The sequence below is a fragment of the Neovison vison genome, chromosome 1 (genome assembly GCF_020171115.1).
Source record: "Neovison vison isolate M4711 chromosome 1, ASM_NN_V1, whole genome shotgun sequence".
NCBI classification, from domain to species: Eukaryota; Metazoa; Chordata; class Mammalia; order Carnivora; family Mustelidae; genus Neogale; species Neogale vison.
In genome coordinates, this window is record NC_058091.1 from 222,617,429 (window position 1) to 222,636,818 (window position 19,390).

The 19,390-nt window shown below is 36.3% G+C and overlaps 1 protein-coding gene across 2 annotated transcripts in view; it reads left to right on the forward strand.

The window, feature by feature from the left end:
* The first annotated feature begins 13,929 nt into the window (after positions 1-13,929).
* The window catches only part of ADAMTS6 (ADAM metallopeptidase with thrombospondin type 1 motif 6), a 294,254-nt gene continuing 288,793 nt past the window's right edge, over positions 13,930-19,390 (forward strand). For both annotated transcript variants that reach the window (XM_044268162.1, XM_044268174.1), the window contains exon 1: positions 13,930-14,633. The gene's annotated coding sequence lies outside the window, so the exon portion shown is untranslated. The remainder of the gene's footprint in view (positions 14,634-19,390) is intronic.

A 19,390-nucleotide genomic window follows, 5' to 3' on the forward strand; every position in this document is an offset into this window, starting at 1 on the left:
AACAACATCTAAACAAATACATTAAGGTATCTCAAGAGAGATAAATTTCAAAAGAAATGCTTAAATATTTTGTACTCAGTGAAAATATAACTCCTCAAAATTTGTGAGATGCAACAAAAGCAGAGGTTAGAGAGAAATTTATAGCATTGAATATATTAGAAAAGACAAAAGTTCTAAATCAATAATCTTAAGATTTCACCTTAGGAAACTAGATAAAGAAGAGCAAATTAAGTTCAAAGTAGGTACACCTGGCTGACTCACTTGGGTAAAGTATGTGATTCTTGGTTTCAGCACTGTGAGTTCAAGACCCATGTTGGGTGTACAGATAACTAACTAATTAAATCCAAAATAATAAGAAAAATGATAAAAATCAGAGTAGAAATCAAGGAAAATGAAAACAGGAAATCAATTCAGATAATCATTGAAACCAAAAGCTGGCTATTTGAAAATATCAATAAAACTGATAAATCTCTTGTCAGGCTAACCAAGAAAGAAGGGAGACATATTAATATCAGAAATGAAAAGAGGGGCCATCAGTACTAAACCCAGGAATTAAAAGGATAAATAAAGCTATATCATGAACAACTCTATACCCACAAATTTTAAAGCTTAGATGAAATGGACCGGTTCTGTGAAAGAAGTAATCTACCAAAACATACACAAGGAAAAATAGCTAGACTGCATAAGGCTATATCTGTTATGGAAATGGAATCAATAATAAGCTTCCCATATAGAAAGTGTAAGACCTAGATGGTTTCAGTGGTTAATTCTACCAAACATATAAGAAGGAAATCATGTCAATTCTGTACAATCCATCCCAGAAAATAGAAGCAGAGAGAACAGTTCTTCATTCTATAAGGCCAGCATTACCAGAACACTAAAACCAGACAAAGAGATTACAAGAAAGGAAAGTTAAAGACAGATATCTATCATGAATATAGGTGCAAAAAATCCCAAATAAAACAAATTCAACATTGTAGAACAAAAATTTATCCAGTGCCAAGTAGCATTTGTTCCAGGTATACAAAACTGGTTCAACATTCAAAAAATCGATTAATGTAATTCATGACCTACATCATCAGACTAAAGCTGAAAAATCATGACCATACCAATAATAGGTTACAAAAAAGCCATTTTCCAACTCACATTCATGATAAAAACTCTCAGGAAGCTAGAAATAGAAATTGATTCTAAAGTTTATGCAGAAAGGCAAATGATCCAGTGTAGCTACTAAAATACTGAAGAACAAATATGGAAGACTGTTACCAGCTTTGAGATTTATTATAAAGCTACAGTACTTAAAGCACTGTAATACTGATGAAAGAAGATACAAGTCAATGTAACAGAATAGAGAAGCTCAGGAATAAGACCCATACAGATATAGTCAGCTGGTCTTTGACAAAGGAATAAAGATAATCTAGTAAAGCTGAGTCTTTTCCAACAAATCATGGTAGAACATGAACATGCCAAAAAAAGAAAAAACATGGACACTGACATACCTTTAACAAAAATTGATCATAGAGCTAAATGTAAAATGCACAGCTATAAAAAAATACATAGCAATGTTATGTTCTATTCTAGAACATAACTATTCTAGAACATAACTATGTTCTGTTCTAGAACATAGGTAATCTAAATAAAAAAAGATTTATTTAGAGAGAGAGTGTGCACATGAGTTGGGGGAGGAGCAGATGAAGAAGGAGAGGGAAACCTCAATGACTCCGTGCTGAGACAGAATCAACACATCACTCAATCTCATCACCCTGAGATTGTGACCTGAGCCAAAACCAAGAATCAGATCCTTACCTGACTGTATTACCCAGGTGCCCCTCATGATGACATTTTAGATACAATACCAAAATTACAATCCATGAGAGAAAAAATAAATTGGTCTTCATTAAAATTTAAAATTTCTGCTTTGTTGAAGGCACTGTTAGAATGAAAAAATAAGCCACAGACTGAGAGAAAATATTTGCAACATACGTATCTCTTAACGATAACAGAAGTAACCAAAATATACACAGAACTCTTAAAACTCAACAATAGACAACAAATACACCAACTAAAAAGAAGACAAAAGGTCAGAATACTCACTTCACCATAGATGATACAGAGACAGCAAATAAGATGAAATGATTTCCACATCATATGTCATTAGGGAAATGTAAAGTAAACAACAGTGAAATACCACTACAAATTTACTAGAATGGCCAAAATCAAAACACTGATAACATCAAATGCTGGTGAAAACGTGGACCAACAGGAACTCTCATTCATTGCTGGTTGGAATGCAAAGTTATATAGCCACTGTGAAAAGCAGTTTGGTATTTCTTAACAATACTTTGTAGATATTTACTAACCAACCAATTATGCTGTATTTACCCAAATGCGTTGAAAATTTATGTCCACACAAAATCTTGCACACAAGTGTTATAGCAGGGCTTTTTTGTAATTGCCAAGAATTGAAAGCAATACAGCTGTTCTTCAATAAGCAAATGTATAAACAAAATGTGGTACATTCATATGATGAAATATCACTCAGCTACATTGTGGTTACCTTAACATACCTACTTGCAGTATGACCAGTTCCAGAAAGTGCTTAGTATCAAAAAATGAGTAACCTTGGAGTTTTGCAGTCAGCAAGAACAAACAGGAATGATCATGTCCTAAGGAAGAATGCCTCTCCTAATACAGATAAGAGACCAAACATTAGTCATAACAATGAGACTCTTCTTAATCCAAAAAGCAAAATTCAACTGCAATATATAGGAGACATAAACAAAATAATTCAGAAAGGCTAAGCACAAAAGGATGGAAAAAAGTCTATAAAGCATTTGGGCATTTTTGGCCCATTTGGAATATGATTGTCTGCTATCTTATGGAGTTTTGAGAATTTTTGTGTATTCTGGAAACAAATCCTTTATCAGATCTAAGATTTACAAGTACTAGACAGGCTCTTGGATGAGGAAAACATCAATGGTAGACTGGTGAAATTTGAGTGGGATCTATAATTTAGTTAATAGTATTATTAGGGGCGCCTGGGTGGCTCAGTGGGTTAAAGCCTCTGTCTTCGCCTCAGGTCATGATCCCAGGGTCCTGGGATCCACATTGGGCTCGTGGGGCTCTCTGCTCCGTGGGGAGCCTGCTTCCCCCCCTTTCTCTGCCTGCCTCTCTGCCTACTCTGTCTGTCAAATAAATAAATAAAATATTTATTAAAAAATAGTATTATTAATGTTAGTCTACTACTAATGGTAGTCTACTGGGCTCAATAATTTTTAATTTAGTTATATAAGATGTTAACATTAGGGAAGCTAGGTGAGAGATATATAGGAACTCTACTATTTTTGCAACTTTAAAATTAGTTTAAAATAAAAAGCTAAAAAAATAAGACTTGAAAGTGATAAGAATGAGTTCTCACTCATTAGTGTACTCTTTATTATAACTTTTAGCATTGATAAAATTTAAAAGAAAAGAAAAAAATAGAGAGAGAGTTAAAAGCTAGATAAACATCAATGGCTCAGAAATCAGAAGAAAAATAGCTATCAGTAGAAACAATGCCGTAGTTGTATTTGCCTCTGGATTTAGAAGATACTTAGTAAATATGAGAATTTGTTTTTTTTTTAATATTTTATTTATTTATTTGACACACAGTTCACAAATAGGCAGAGAGGCAGGCAGAGGGAGAGAGGAAGGGAAGCAGGCTCCCCACTGGGCAGAGAGCCTGATGCGGGGTTCGATCCTAGGACCCTGAGATCATGACCGGAGCTGAAGGCAGAGGCTTAACCCACTGAGACACCCAGGCACCCTAAATATGAGAATTTGATTCTTTCCTGGAAAAGAATATTATACTTCTCCATATGAGAAGGAGGACTAGAATCAAGGCCTCTGAATGAAGCTAATGGCTTGAGTGAGTCTCCACAGCCAAAACTTCTGTGAAAAGAGATCTAAAACAAAAACTACTGAGGCTTATAACAAGCTGTGAACCTAGCAAGGTGTAAGAGAGAGATGCGAAGATACAGCTTTAGGACCAGGAAGTAAGTGGGCATATGTGAAATACCCACTGATTCTCGGATGGGTGTAATAGCCAGTGTCCAAGATCAGTGATCCTTCTCTGCTGGTATTCACGTCTTTAGGTAGCCCCAACTTCACATGTGTCAGTGTTGGTTTCTGTGACCAGTAGAATATGGCAAACATACAGTGTGTAGTCTTGAAGACTATCTCATAAAACACATTGCCACTTCTATTTTTTTTTAAATTTAAGATTTATTTATTTGAGAGAGAGAGAGAGAGTGCGCATGAGCAAGAGTGGCAGAGTGAGAGGGAGAGAGAATCTCAAGTAGATTCTGCACTGAGCACAGAGCCTGACTTGGGGCTTGATTTTATGACTCTGAGATCCTGACCTAAGCTGAGATCCTGACCTTGCACCGACTGTGTCATCCAGGCACTCCTGCATCTTCTCTCTTGTACTCATTTGGATTGCTAAGCTCTGGAAGAAGCCTGACACCATGATATGACAACACTCAGTTTGTATTGAGGGACACAGGAGCAGAAATTGAGGTCCCTTGCCAACAAAGCAGCACTGTCTCAGCTGTGTAAGTGAACCACTTTCAGCCTTCAGATAACTAACTAACCCTGGCCAAAATCTTAACGGCAACCTCATGAGAGACCCTGAGCCAGAATTACTCAGATAAATTATTTCTGAATTTCTGAAACACTGAAATGATGAGAAAATACATGTTTATTGTTTTAAGTCATTAACTTTTGGATTATTTTATTATATAATAAATAATTTTATCATGGAAATGTTTAAACACTGTAGTAACTGGTTATGGACTTGGGGCTTGAAGAGACTAGCAACTTAAAAGCAATTTTAAAATTCCTAGGTAAAAATGGGTCAAAAAAGAGGAGGAGAAAATGAATAAAAATGGCAAACCATAAACATAACAGTTTTCCTAGTAAAATGACCAAAGAAAGCAAATATTAAATCAGTGAAAAAATTTAAAGCAAAGAAAGCCAGGACAGCATATATATATATATATATATATATATATATATATATATATATATATATATTTTTTTTTTTTTTTGCCTCTGTTCTTCCTACTTTCTAGGGGAACTAAATTTTGTTTGGATAATCCATTCTAGTCTACACAGCCATGTGTTTAGCTAAACTGGACATGGCTGTCTGAATCCCCTTTTTAGTGATTTACTTAGGAATACATTTGATGCAATATTGACTTAATATATATGTCTTCTGAGGAACTTCTGGGATAGATTTTTTTTTTCTGATTAAAAAAATATACAGGAGGAGATGACTTCTTTTCTTCTGCTGGATGTTATTGGGTCTTTATGGAACATCTGGAACTGTTTAGCCATTTTGTAACCATAAGGAGAGCTGCCATGGGCAAATCTGGCATATTTAGTATGGCAGAGTCGCAAAAGAGAGAGAACAAATTCTGATAATGTTGTTGAGCCGGTGAATTAGTTGACCCTAGGGATGCTTTACGAGGAAACATGATATATAAGATAATAAATTCTCCTTCTGGTTTTAGTAAATTGAGACAGATTTTTTATGTTACTTGAAACTGAAGGTATCCTACTGGTAGCAACATCCAACAAATGGAGCATTCACTCTCAATGAAATTAATTTTATGGATTATCTGATGAAGACTTTAAAATATATATTTTGAAGTTGTTTGAAGAAATAAATTTCTTCTATCTAAAAAGGGCTGCAGGAACACCTTGGTGACTCAGTTGGTTAAGCGTCTGCCTTTGGCAAAGGTCATGACCCTGGGGTCCTGGGATCTTAGTCCTGTATCCGGCTTCCTGCTCTGTGGGGAGCCTGCTTCTCCTGGTTGCTGCTCCCTCTGCTTGAGCTCTCCCTCTATCAAATAAATAAATAAAATCTTTTTTAAAAATTAGAGAATGATGAATAAGTAATATTTGAATAGATAAGAGCTGAAAAATTTTCAGTATACAGAACAACTCAGAAAAACATGTTCACAGAATACTGTGCAGGATAAATAAAGGTAAAACCACATCATGAAATAGTTCATTGAAACTTCAAAACATCAAGGACAAAGAGTTTTCAAAGATAGTAAGGAGAAAAGATAGGTTAGCAAGATAGAAATAGTACTTACCTTTAATCTGCAACAATCTACAATAACAGATATTGATGCTGAGGGGGGAAAAAGCCATCAGCCTAGAATTCTATAACTGGCTAAACTATTATTCAAGAATGAGGACAAAACAGATTTTCTGACATGAAAACTGAAAACCTCCTGCTGCATACTGCCCCTAAAAGAACTGTTAGTAGACATACTTCAACGAGGAAAGAAACTAACTTAGGAGTGTGGAGGATAAAAGCAGCACACAAATTTTTAATATTAGTTATGAAAGGAAGACATGTAGAAAGAAAATGTTTCTGGAAAAGATTTTGCAAGGATGTCTACTTTGGAACATCTGGTTATTCATATAAAAATTACAGCCTATGTTTAAAGGGAAAAAAATCCCTCCAAGCTTTCCAAGTTTGCATTAGCATGTTCATAGTGGGAAAAAATATGAATTTTTCTACATCACTTCTGTATACTATATACACATAAGTTGTGATATACCTTTAGGCATTAGAGTACGGAATAATTTTTTGGTAGAAAGTTAATTTATGGGAAATATTCAAGGTTATTTTGAAGACAGTCTTGGATTTCCCTCTTACTTCTGGCTTATTTAGGGTATAAAGTGTTCATTTTGATTGGAACATGATATATATATTCTTATTTTCAAATGGCAGCAGGACAAAAGGTTCTTATTGCTTTAGGACAATTGCATGTAATAAACTTTACAAAGAGACTTAAACATAAGAGAAAAAGAGTTAAAATAGGCTATATTAGAATTAGTAATTTCTGTGTAGAAAAAGGGTAAATTCTTTTAAAGAGTTAGAAGGCATTGCATAGAATGGGAGAAAGTATTTACAGTATCTATATCCAACAAAGAACCCAAATTTGAAATACATAAGGAGTACTCTCAAAGTCAGTAAATAGATGACATTTATCCCAGTTAAAAATTGTACTGGTAAAAAGACTTTAGAGACACTTCACAATAGAGAATAAATATTTTTAAAATATTTTAACAGTAAAGAAGAGAGAGTCTTGGTCTGTTCAGGCTGTTCTAACAAAATACCACAAACTGGGTACTTATAAACAACAATTTTTTGGGGGGGGGGTCACAGTTCTGGAGCCTGGAAATTTGATATCAGGACGCCAGCATGGTCAGGTGAGGGTCTTCTTTGTGGTTCCTTGCCAGTACCTTTCCACTATGTCCTCACATGGTGGAAGGGGTGAGGGATCTCATAAATCTCTTTTATAAGAACATTAATTCCATTAATGCGGGGTAGAACTGACTTAACCATCTCCCAAAAGCTCTACCTCCTACTACCATCATATTGGGCGTTAGGATTTCACCATATGAATTTTGAGAGGGACACAAACCTTTGGACCGCAACAGAGAGGAGTTCTGATTTCTAAGATGAAATAAATACACTTTTCCGTATTTTTCCCACCAAAACTTTGCACATTATATGTAGAACCCCGCACATAATATGTAGAATACATGTTAAGAAACTGAAAAGTGGGCTGAAAAAACCATACTGACTAGAGACTTAGAGCATTGGAGTTCCATTTTATACATGGAAAAGACAAACTTGTTGATCCCTGTTTATGTCACATGAAGTTCATTTAGATATAGGAGTCATTGTTATCCCAGGGTGCTTTGGTGGCTCAGTTGGTTAAGCATCTAACTCTTGATTTCCGCTCAGGTCATGACCTCAGAGCCCTCAGATTGACTTCTGAGTTGGGCTCTGTGTGGGAGCCTTCTTCTCTCCCCCTGCCCATCCCTCTGCTCAAGCTCTCGCTCTCTAAAATAAATAAATAAATCTTTAACAAGCTTTGGCATATAAATGCTCTTTAAAGTCATTGGAAAGAGGCACCTGGGTGGCTCAGTAGATTAAGCCTCTTCCTTTGGCCCAGGTCATAATCTCAGGGTCCTGGGATCAGGCCCGCATCAGGCACTCTGCTCGGCAAGAAGCCTGCTTCCCCCTCTCTCTCTGCCTGCCTCTCTGCCTACTTGTGATCTCTCACTCTGTGTCAAATAAATAAAATCTTTTAAAAAAATAAATAAAGTCATTGGAATGCATACATTAATTAAAGGAAAAATTAGTCGATAAAGAATAGAATGGGTATCAGGACTCCTGGGCATTTTAATATTTAGTAACTTAGAAGGGAAGGAGGAAGTACCATTGGGGAATTAGGAAAACTAGAAGAGTACAGTGTGACAGAACCCACGGGAAGAAATTATAGCATTTCCAGAAGTTGGGAGTCATAAATGAACTGAATGTTGCTGTGAGTTCAAGGAAAGAACCACAAAATTGAACAACTGACTGGCAACATGGATGTCGGAAAAATCCTTATTTAGACTTCACTGTGTTCTCTCCCATTTGGAGCACAAAGCATTAACAATATATATCACTAAATGATGTAATTTATTGTATTTTCCCTTATCACACTTTAATCTTGTTTTCCAGTTTGTGAATTTATTGAGAAAAGGATCTTTATATTTTTATACTCCTTAGCCTTTTGCACAATGCTAATTGTTATCAGCATATTGGGGTTTATGTTTTTATCTCAGTGGTATGCTTTGGCTTCATCTTCTCCATTTTGAATGTTAGATGTTCTTTGTATAGTATGGTTATAAATCATTAATTATACTTACCCTTTTCAATATGTTTTTTTCTTTCTGCTATTAATCTCATACTCTAATAAAAAATAAATAAGAAAAGTAAATAAAGAAGAAAATAGTAAGTAATTAAAACTGTTTTGGCACTGTGAAATTTCTGAAATTGCCAGATTAACTGTAATAACAAGTAACAGTAATCTTTCTTGGGGTGCCTGGTTGGCTCAGTCAGTTAATTATCTGTCTTCAGCTCAGGTCATGAACTCGGGTCCTGGGATTAAGCCCCACATTGGGCTCCCTGCAGGGAGTCTGCTCCTTCTCTCTCTCAGTCCTTTCTTCCCGCTCCCTCCACTGCTTATGCTCTCTCTTATTTATAAATAAATAAATAAAATATTTTTAAAAATGGTAATTTCCTTTGTTTTTGTAAAATTGTAAATTATTCCCACAATACAGATCAAAATAATAGATATTAATTACCTTGAATTAGCAGATTTTATCATTTTATGATAATTCTAGTTGTTTTGTTTTTCAGGTAAAATTCATAGTTTTAGTTGATGCTACTTTGTGCTCCTCCTTAGTCCTATTCTTTTCTCTCTTCCCCAGGTAACTATGATCTTCAAGAGACTGTATATCCTTCCTGTGAATGCTTTTGTAAGTTTGAAATACATATTTTATATATATATTTATATAAATTATACCATATTATGTACATCCTATCCCAGTTTGAATCAATATAGCTATTGCAGTGTTTCAACTTAATGTTACATAATTTATTCATGTTGACATTTGTAGATTTAGTCCAATTTAGTAATTCTAAACCAACATGAAATCAGAATTCATTTCATTTTTCTACAAATACAAGCAAACAGTCTAATTTTAAGAAATGCCTTGGTTTTATGGGGCACCTGGGTGGCTCAGTTGGTTAAGTGTTTGCCCTCAGCTCAGGTCATCATCCCAGGGTCCTGGGATCAAGTCCTTCATCCGGCTCTCTGCTTCATGGGGAGCCTGCTTCTTTCTACCTCTGCTTCTTCTCTGTCTCTCATGAATAAATAAATTTTTAAAAATCTTTTAAAAATGTCTTGGTTTTTACCTAAAAAATTAAATCTATGTCTATCTATCTACCAATGAATAGATAAAGAAGACACGGTATTTATATACAGTAGAACATTACTCACCCATAAAAAAGAATGAAATCTTGCCATTTGCAATGACATGGATGGAGCTAGAGTGTATTATGCTAAGTGGAATAAGCCAGTCAGAGAAAGACAGATACCATATGATCTCACTCACAAGTGGAATTTAAGAAAGAAAATAGATGAATATATGGGAAGGGGGAAAAAGAAAAATAGGAGAGAGAGAAACAAACCATAAGAGACTCTTAACAATAGATAACAAAATGAAGATTGATGGAGGGAGGTGCATAGATGGGTGATGGGTATTAAGGAGGGCACTTGTGATGAGCACTGGGTATTGTATGTATGTGAATACATACAATACATGAATACATACAATACATGCATACATGAATCACTGAATTCTACTCCAGAAACCCAATATTGCATTGTATGTTAACTGCCTAAAATCTAAGTTAAAAATAAAAATAAAATAATTAAATCTAATTTACATGCTAACACACTAAAAACTGCAAGTTAAAAGTCTGTTCTTACCTCTAAAATTTCTTCAATCCTTATTCTTGGGCTCTCAAGCTCTTCTGCCTTTGCTTTTTTTTTTTTTTCTTCTTTTTCAATTTCTGAAATGCATACTTGTGAGCATGCATACATACAAATTCCTTCCTCTCCCAATTTTCCATTTATTCCATTCCTGAATGGTCTCTGTGTACTTTGGTTTATTAAGACTTCTGGAGACTACTAGCAAAGCTTTTTTTTTAGGTGTAAGTAGGGAATTTGCTCTCAACTCTACTCTGTCTATGATCTTCATTTCTTAGAGAAAGAAATGAAAAACTGTAGAGAAAATTTTTCAAAGAGTAAAGACTGGTCATTATAAAACTTTAAAAGAATTCTACTGTACCTTAAATTCATTCAGGGATTAATTTAAATTTGTTTCAAATAATTCAGTTGGGAATTAATGCATGGGTATTGCACTAAAACATTTCCATGTTAACAGAAGTGCTATATATGCTAAGATCCCAAGATATTATTATGGCATTCATATTGTAAGATAAAAAAGAAACAAGCGGGAAATGATAGGTAGAAGAGTTACATGGTCACATGGTTACATGGGCAAGTTCACTTTAGGAAAAATTGTTAGACTGAACATTTTTCCTCATTTATATAAGTATGTACTTTTCTGTGTGAATATTCTACTTCAATAAAAAAAGTTAGAGAGGGCGCCTGGGTGGCTCAGTGGGTTGAGCCTTCGGCTCAGGTCATGATCTCAGGGTCCTAAGATTGAGTCCCGCATCAGGATCTCTGCTCAGCAGGGAGCCTGCCTCCCTCTCACTCTCTCTGCCTGCCTTTCTGTCTACTTGTGATCTCTCTCTGTCAATAAATAAATAAAATCTTAAAAAAAAAAAAAAAGAGAGACATAAGAGATTGATCCACCTAATGCAATATGTAGATCCTGATTCCAAAAAATACAGTGTTTTAGGCCTTTATTGACATTTGAGGACATCTGATATTTGCTGCAATTAAGGAAATATTAATTTTTTAAAAAGATTTATTTATTTATTTGACAGAGAGAGACACAATGAGAAAGGGAACACAAGCAGGGGGAATGGGAGAGGGAGAAGCAGGTTTCCTGCTTAGTAGGGAGCCCAACATGGGGCTGGATCCCAGAACTCTAGGATCATGACCTGAGCCGAAGGCAGACACTTAACCAACTGAGCCTCCCAGGCACTCTGGAAATACTAATGTTTTAAGAGAAATAGTGGTATAGTCATGGTTATTATTTTTTTGTCCTTATATTTTAGAAACATAGGTAAGTATTTAATGGATGCAATGAAATGTTATCTGGGATTGGCTTCAAGATATCCAGGGTTGTGGAGCAAATAATAGGAAAAAATTCTTCATGTGTTGACACCTGTTAAACCTGGATCATATGTATTTTGTGGTTCATTATACTATTTCTCTACTTACATACGTGTAATGCAGTTACTTGTATACACACATGCATGCACATATAAAGCTAAACTGACACTTCATTTCTCATGCTAATAATGTTTTTCCCTTTCTCATACTGTTTTTTTTTTTTTTTCCCTTAACTCAGTCATTTGGAGGAGAAAAGGAATCTTTTGGAAATTTTCATTACTCTTTTTAGACGCAGGATGGCAGTGTTTGAATAAGTAATTAGCCAATGTCCATTTCTCCTCGAATAGGCTCCTTTCCTTTATAATGTTAATACTTCCTAGGGCAGTTTGTCTTAGTTGAGAGTAAAAACTTTTCAGATAACGTGTAGAGATGATCCTACTTACACCTTAACTTTAGTTTCCTGTGCTGGCGGTATCTATCTAATACCAGTTTTTTAAAATTAAGGATAAAGTTCACAACTACTTAAAGGGTGGTTTCATGCAAAAACAGTTCTGTACCCGCTCTTCTTACTTATTTTTTGTGTTTACAATTATTGCTAGGGGATTGGTCATCCATGTATCTTAATGCAAATACATCTCTATCTATCTACCTAACTATATCACCTATCTATCTCTATATGAATCCTCCTTATTTAAAACTGTCAATGCCAACCACAGGATGTATTTCTACTTTTTAAATGGATTTGAGCCAAATATTACTGATTAAGGTTAAGATGAGTACTATAGACTATAGACAAAAGCTTTCCCCTTCAACCTTCAGAAAAAGAATGGAAATAACTGTATTCTTGGACGTTCTCAGTCTGATTCATGCCTTATTTTAGCCAACTATTCATGTATTCACCAGAAGAATTACACCTACTACCTCCGGTGTAGGAAGAAAAAAAAATGTCAAATGAGCAATAATGTTAGCAGAAGCTTGAAACTTAAGAGCTGGTATTCAGAAGCGTCCTCCCCACCCCCCTTCCCTCCGGTCCAATTCCCCTTTCTGGTTCTGGCCATCGGAAATTGACTTGGCGTTAACTACCGACTGGAATTTCAAGGCGTCAATACCCACCCCCCCCAACCCGTGTCCCCCCACCCCCAGCTTCGGAAACTCTTAAACCTCTCCCTACCCTACATTCAACCATAGAGACAGATAAATGATGCAGCAGATTACACCGCAGAAAGGCAACATTTGTCCTGAGCTATTTTCACATTTTTTCCTGTTTCCGATTTGTGTGCCAGACTTTTGTTTGCTTGCTTTAGGACATGGAAAACATATTTGGGCATTTCCCCCACAGTTTAATGCCAATGGCTTTCTCCCAGCAACTGAAAGTGAAAGTGCTATGTTTTAGTGGTGTTTTATCCTTTAAAGTGTGTACTAGCAACTGGTGTGTACGGATATGTGGGGGTGGGACGGAGGGTGGGATTGGGAAGCTTGAAGAACCAGTTTTGAGGTTTTGTTTGTTTATCTTGAGATCGCAGCATGGTTCCTGTTTTTTTTTTTTTCCCTCCCTTTTTTGGGGGTCTGACTTTGGATTTATTTTCATTTGGACAGTCATTGAGGTTTCATTCAATGACTGACTTAAAAAAATACACTCCACTTGTAGCTTTCCCCGGTTGCACTTTAAAACACCAGCCAGTCTCACCCTCATCTGGAAATAATGCAAGCTTCTCTTTCTTCCTCCTCCCCCACTCCCCCCCCCCCCACTTCTTTTAAAGCCCCACATAACCTGAAGTCGGTAATCAGATGGAAAATGTGCTGGTCTTAGTTTACTTTAGTCTACTCTCCCTGTTGGTGGCAATTTTACTTGTTGAGGTATATTGAAAAAACACAGGCATTTTATGCACATGTAGCTACTGAGTCTTGAAATATGCCACTGATCTAAGTTTGCTGTAAGTTTCCTTAAGGGCACTTTATGCGTAACTTTTACTATTTTTTGTTGCGTGGACTTAAAAAAATGCACGGAGAAGGACACCAGCGATCTTAACAGTGACATTAACTCATCTGAAGTCATTCATCCTCTCCCTCCCGTTCCTTTTTCCAAGAAACAACTAATCACAAACCAGGCTAGAATTTCTAAAAAGAGGAGGAGGAAGAAAAAGAGGCGGAGTGGGGTAGGGGACTGAGTTTAGAAGGGCCAGAATCTCTCTCATTCACAGGGTGGAAAAGTTGACATTGTCTAAGCCCTTCTGAATGGCTGGTAGTTGGTTACCCTGATTGTACCTCTACCTCCCCTCCCCCTCCACGTGACGACCCAGGACACATGCGCACCCGACGCAGCCCGGCACATCTGCAGACTGACGTCAGTGTGCTCTGCCTCCGAGGAAAAGCTGCCAAAATTTTCTCCTGCTGCAATTCAAGTTGGCTGGGGGCCGGTAGTGAGATCTAGGGCTACTTCAACAAAACTTTGCTGCCCTTCCTGCTCCTCTTGTCTTCTTTTCTCTTGATACCCTTTGATGCTCTTCACATGTTATTTGCATAGCAAAGGCACTGAGCTGTCCAGGAAGAGAGGGCACCACTTCCACCCCCAATAAGCCTTTTTTTCCCCTTCCTTCTTTCTTTTTTTCCTTTCCTTTTTTTTTTTTTTTTGCAGAGGGGGGGTCGAGAGAGAAAGGGGATTTGCAAAGGCAGCATCTCTGGATGGTAGCCTGGTGGCATCTCTTTTATTGCCAAATCGCAAAGTCCGTCTCTAAAGCCCGGTTTAGCCAGACTATAGGGTTTTATTCTGGCTGCAGAATAAGTAACTGACTGCTGTGGCTTTGCAAAGGGGGGCAGAAAAAAAGAGAGAGAGAGAGAGAGAGGGGAGAGAGTACGTGAGTCGTCCAGTGCAATCTCTATTGTTTGAAACTTACTTTTTATCAGAATTTGAAGATGAAAACGGTAAGGAAGACTTAACAATATTCAGTGAAACCGTTTTTGCTTTTTTTTTTTTTAAATTAAAACTTGTGCTTTGCTTGTCTTCTGAATAACGCGTAGAAAACTTTTTCTCTCCCTGTGTGTATGTGTGCATGTGCGTGTGTGTGTGTTTTTAATGGCAATGAGTGAGCTTGACTGAACTCATTTTACGGATAGAAATCTTTTTAACTCCAGACTAGTCGGGGGTTGGAGAAATCTGGGTCTTGCAAGTATTTTATGATGCAAAAAATACACGTCTATTATACGAATAGACATGTTTTGTGAAATATGACTTGATTATGATTATTGTGGTCTTTTAACTATCACCAAAAAGTAATCGGGAAGGTAATAATGATGTGTATTTTAAACTGATCTCTAGCTTTCTTAAAGAAAAACCTGCATTTTATAGTTTCATGTCAATGTCTTAAGTAGTCAGACAAGTGCATATTTTATGCCTGGGCTCAGAGGGCAGAATTAATGTGCTAGCTATAGCCCCAATGCTCTAGGATACGTTAAGCTTTTAATAGGCTAATCAAAGAGATGGAAGCGTGTGTTTTTGATTTACTTTTGGCCACTTGGGACGACGTGCTAGACTCATAACCCTCCGGAGCCTTGAATATCTGGGTATGTCTGTGTATATGGTATATGGGATCAAAGTTCAGGGATTGTTGTGGGGGGGGGCAGTTGGAGTGCCAGAGGGGTTTTTGGAAAGCTGCCTTCTGATAATGTGTACTACAATTCCTGTCTTTGGTAATTTCTTTCCTTGTTGTACTAGAGGCAAAGAGAGTGAAAAAGCGCACTGAGAGGGAACAAGAGAGTGAGTTTCTTACTCTTGTTTTTATTTGAGCTGCCGGTGCAACGCGTTTGGGCCAAATGCCAACTGTCTGGGTCACACGCGTTTTATCCAAATAGATTTAGCGCTGCTGTCTGGAAATGGGCTGCTGAATGTTAACTTTAGGATCAACTCAACCAGGGCAGCTCAGACTATTACCCTCTGTCTGGGCGAAGTAGGATGGGGGGCGGAGTGCAGAATGAAGGAGGAAAGGGGAAACTGAACCATTGCTTGGAACTTTTAAAAAGACACTGGAGTGTGATTTTCAACATATTCTTTTATATTCAAATTTCTTCTGGCAATTTACTTTTCTTTCTTCCCTCTTATAGCTTATGTTGATGAGACTAAAATGTAGGAATGACAGTTTTTTAAATTCATGACAGGGAAAGAAATGTAACGTACAACTGGTGTATTTGAAGGAAATTGGGAAAATTAATTTTGGAAATAATTGTTTTTCTGTGTTTCACCAAAGTGGTAACTACAGTTCTGGTTAATGTTGATTTTGTGCTTAAGTGTGATCATTGGTGTTTTGGATTTCTATAGAATAGCATATAGAGGCCAATAACTTGATTTCAAACAAATCAAATGCATTCATCTGCCACAAATGGCAGCAAAAAAAAAAAAAAAAAAATCTATCTTGTTGTACTGATATTTTTGTGATGCTCAAGGGGAAAAACCTCTAACCTCAAGACCTGAAATATTTTAACACTTTTCATGTCTGGGCCAATATGTGTAAGATTAATTTCTACTCTTGTCTACTCTGACCACTTCCTCTTCTTTTCCTTAGCAACCACTAGTAGCTACTAGTGGTTTAGGATGGGTCTCTGTGCCAAATCCTACCCTGTGTGTGAGTTTTATGAGAAAATAAAGAGAGGTAACATATTAAGAAAATTAATAACACGTTCTTAGGAGAAGAAGAAAAGCCAGAAGAGGTGGATAGTTCTCTTGGTTCTACCAAAAGACAGTTGATTATCAACATTTTGTAATAGCCTCAGAAGAAAAAGTTGTTTCTGCTTTTCAACAGAGAAGTTATAATACAGATAGTGTATTATACTTGCCATCTGGAAAAAACAGTTTGGGAATATATGTAACTTGGAGCTTGATTTTTGTAGAATGATGTTTTGTATGTTTGCTTTGGGCTCATTTGCTCTTCTTGATAGGTGAGTTTTGAGTGTTTTCAATTATACCTTGGGATGGTAATCTCACAAAGTTTATAAATGATCTGGAAACCTTTGTACTTATAACCTAGTAGTGTCCTTGGCGTATAGTGGGTGACACTAAATGTTTGTTGAGACAATAAATGGAAAATGAAATGAGAAGTTAATTTTCACATATAAAAATTAAATACTTGAAGGGAACAGAGTATTGTTGCTTCCTTTGAAGACCAAATCAGCCTTAAAATAAAGAACCAGAGTTAAAATGGATGAAAGAAGTTGAGTAGGATGTTATACATGTTCTTTAGCTCCATAATAATAGTTCGTGAGAGGAAATTATTACCTTGGCTACTCCCAGATCACTTGAGTAGGAAGTAAAGATGATAAAGGAAAAAGACAAGTAAGAACCCTTCAACCAGGGAAACTACTGAGGCAGTAACTGTAGAGCAAGTTGTCTGATCTCATTTCCAGTTAGCTAGGGTACCTTTGATCCATGGAAGGAAGTAAATAATCCCTTAACTTTACTGGCTGGTACATTTGTATTTGGAGAAAAAAGCATATGTGAAATCAAAGAAAATGAAATTTTAAATTTAAAATATTTGTAAGCCCTGTTATCATGACCTACATTCTTTGTTATTTGCGCTAAAAGACAATACAATGTTATTTATTGATTCCTATCATCATATTTAACTATTCCACATTTTGCATGAACTGCAAGAACATGAAACTATTTTTGAAGTAAACCCTTTGAAAAGTATCATACTCCTTATGAATAAGATAAGGAGGGGGTGTTAATATTTCCTTAGTCATTAAAGTGAAGTGTGCGGACATTTTACATCATGTGTAATCTAATTTAATTGACAAGTCTTTGTGAGGTAGATACCATTATCTTGGTTTTATTGATGAGGAAACATATTCAGAGAGGTTTAAGTAACTTGGAGTCAAGCCAGAACGCCAAGCCTTATCCTTTCCACAACTAATAATGCTACTCCTATACAATATAAAGAGTTAATGGGGCGCCTGGGTGGCTCAGTGGGTTAAGCCGCTGCCTTCGGCTCAGGTCATGATCTCAGGGTCCTGGGATCGAGCCCCGCGTCGGGCTCTCTGCTCAGCAGGGAGCCTGCTTCCTCCTCTCTCTCTGCCTGTCTGTCTGCTTGTGATCTCTGTCAAATAAATAAATAAAATCTTTAAAAAAAAAAAAGAGTTAATACATAATGATTTATGAATAGTTATGTAATATTTTAATGTTAGTTTGAATTATGGAAGCTATATTTGAAAAAGTCAGTGTTTATACACATTTCTTTATAATAGCCAGATTAACCTCTCTAGCAGGTGTCAGAAAGTGGGTTAACTATTCATTTTTATTGTGTAGGTAACTAAGAGAGGTTGTTATGTTAGTAGTTGTTGATTTTAGTTGACCCTGGTCAACTCATTTACTTATTAAAGTTTCTTCGCTGACTCCAGAAGATTGAGAAAAAAAGTGGGGAGTGAGGATGGGTGTGAGAAAGGAGAAAGAAACTCAAATTTCTTGCATGCCATGTGCCAGGTACCATAGCTAGTGGTGGAAACAAGGTTTGGTTTAACTTTTTAAAGGTCCCGCTCTTTCTATTATGTACAGTTCTCTGATTCAGGAAACTGGTCTTGGTGTGGCTATGTTCTGTGCTTCAGGGTCTTTCATGAGGCTGCAATCAAGATGTTGGCAAGGGTTCTGGTCACCAAAGAATGCTCGACTGGTGAGGGATCTGCTTCTAAACTCACATATTAGTAGGCAGGGTTCAGTTCTCAAAGGCCATTATGTTGAGGGCCTTAGTTCCATGTTAGTGGTTATTGGAAGGCTGCTCTCAGTTGCTTGCCATGTGAGCCCTTCTATATGACAGCTGGCTTCATCAAAAAGGGAGAGAGTCTACTAGTAAGATAGAAATCAGAATTTTTTTATAATATAATCATTGACATGACATTTTCTCAACACTTTATTGGTAACATTTTTCAAGTTACTCAAGGGAAGGGAATTATACAAATGTGTGGATATTAGGAAGCAGGCTCATTGGGGCCATCCTAGAGGCTGCCTGACATAGCATCAATAATATCCACTTTATAAGATTGTTGTGAATACTAAAAGAAGTAACATACATTTAAAATTCTCTTCATTTTTGGTCTGACCTTAAACTGACTTTCTAGATATTACCTGTTAGTCTTCTCCATAGGAACCAAACTTATTTTATTACTGAAATGACTTTCTATTTTTTTCTTCCCATCTAGACTTTGTAGAATCTATGTCTTTAATTTGCAATGATTGCTCCCATTGATTTGAACTGTGAAATTGTGTTCATCTTCCAGGGCCTGTCTCAAATGCCACTTTTTAAACTCAGAAGTCATTTCCCTCATCTGATCTCCTCAATGCCTTTTCATAATTTTATTATGGCAAATGTCAGTCTGCCTTGAATTTTTTTTCTTTCTTGCTTAGATTATGAACTCTCAAATGGCAAGGATTGTGTTAATCTTTTCTTTAGCCTCATAACAGCATTTTAAGAACATAGTAAATCATATTTTTTGATTAATAAATTAGTTTTTGGGTGGAAGAAGTTTTAAATGATTGTAGTTGTTTTATTTGTTGTAATAACCAATATTTTTAGCACCACAGGGAATGAAGTATTCCACATAAATTAATTTTTCAATCAACTACGAATATCCTCTTATATGCCTAAAGTGATTTTCCTTTAATCAGTATTTATTCATTCATTTACTCATTTTTTTGA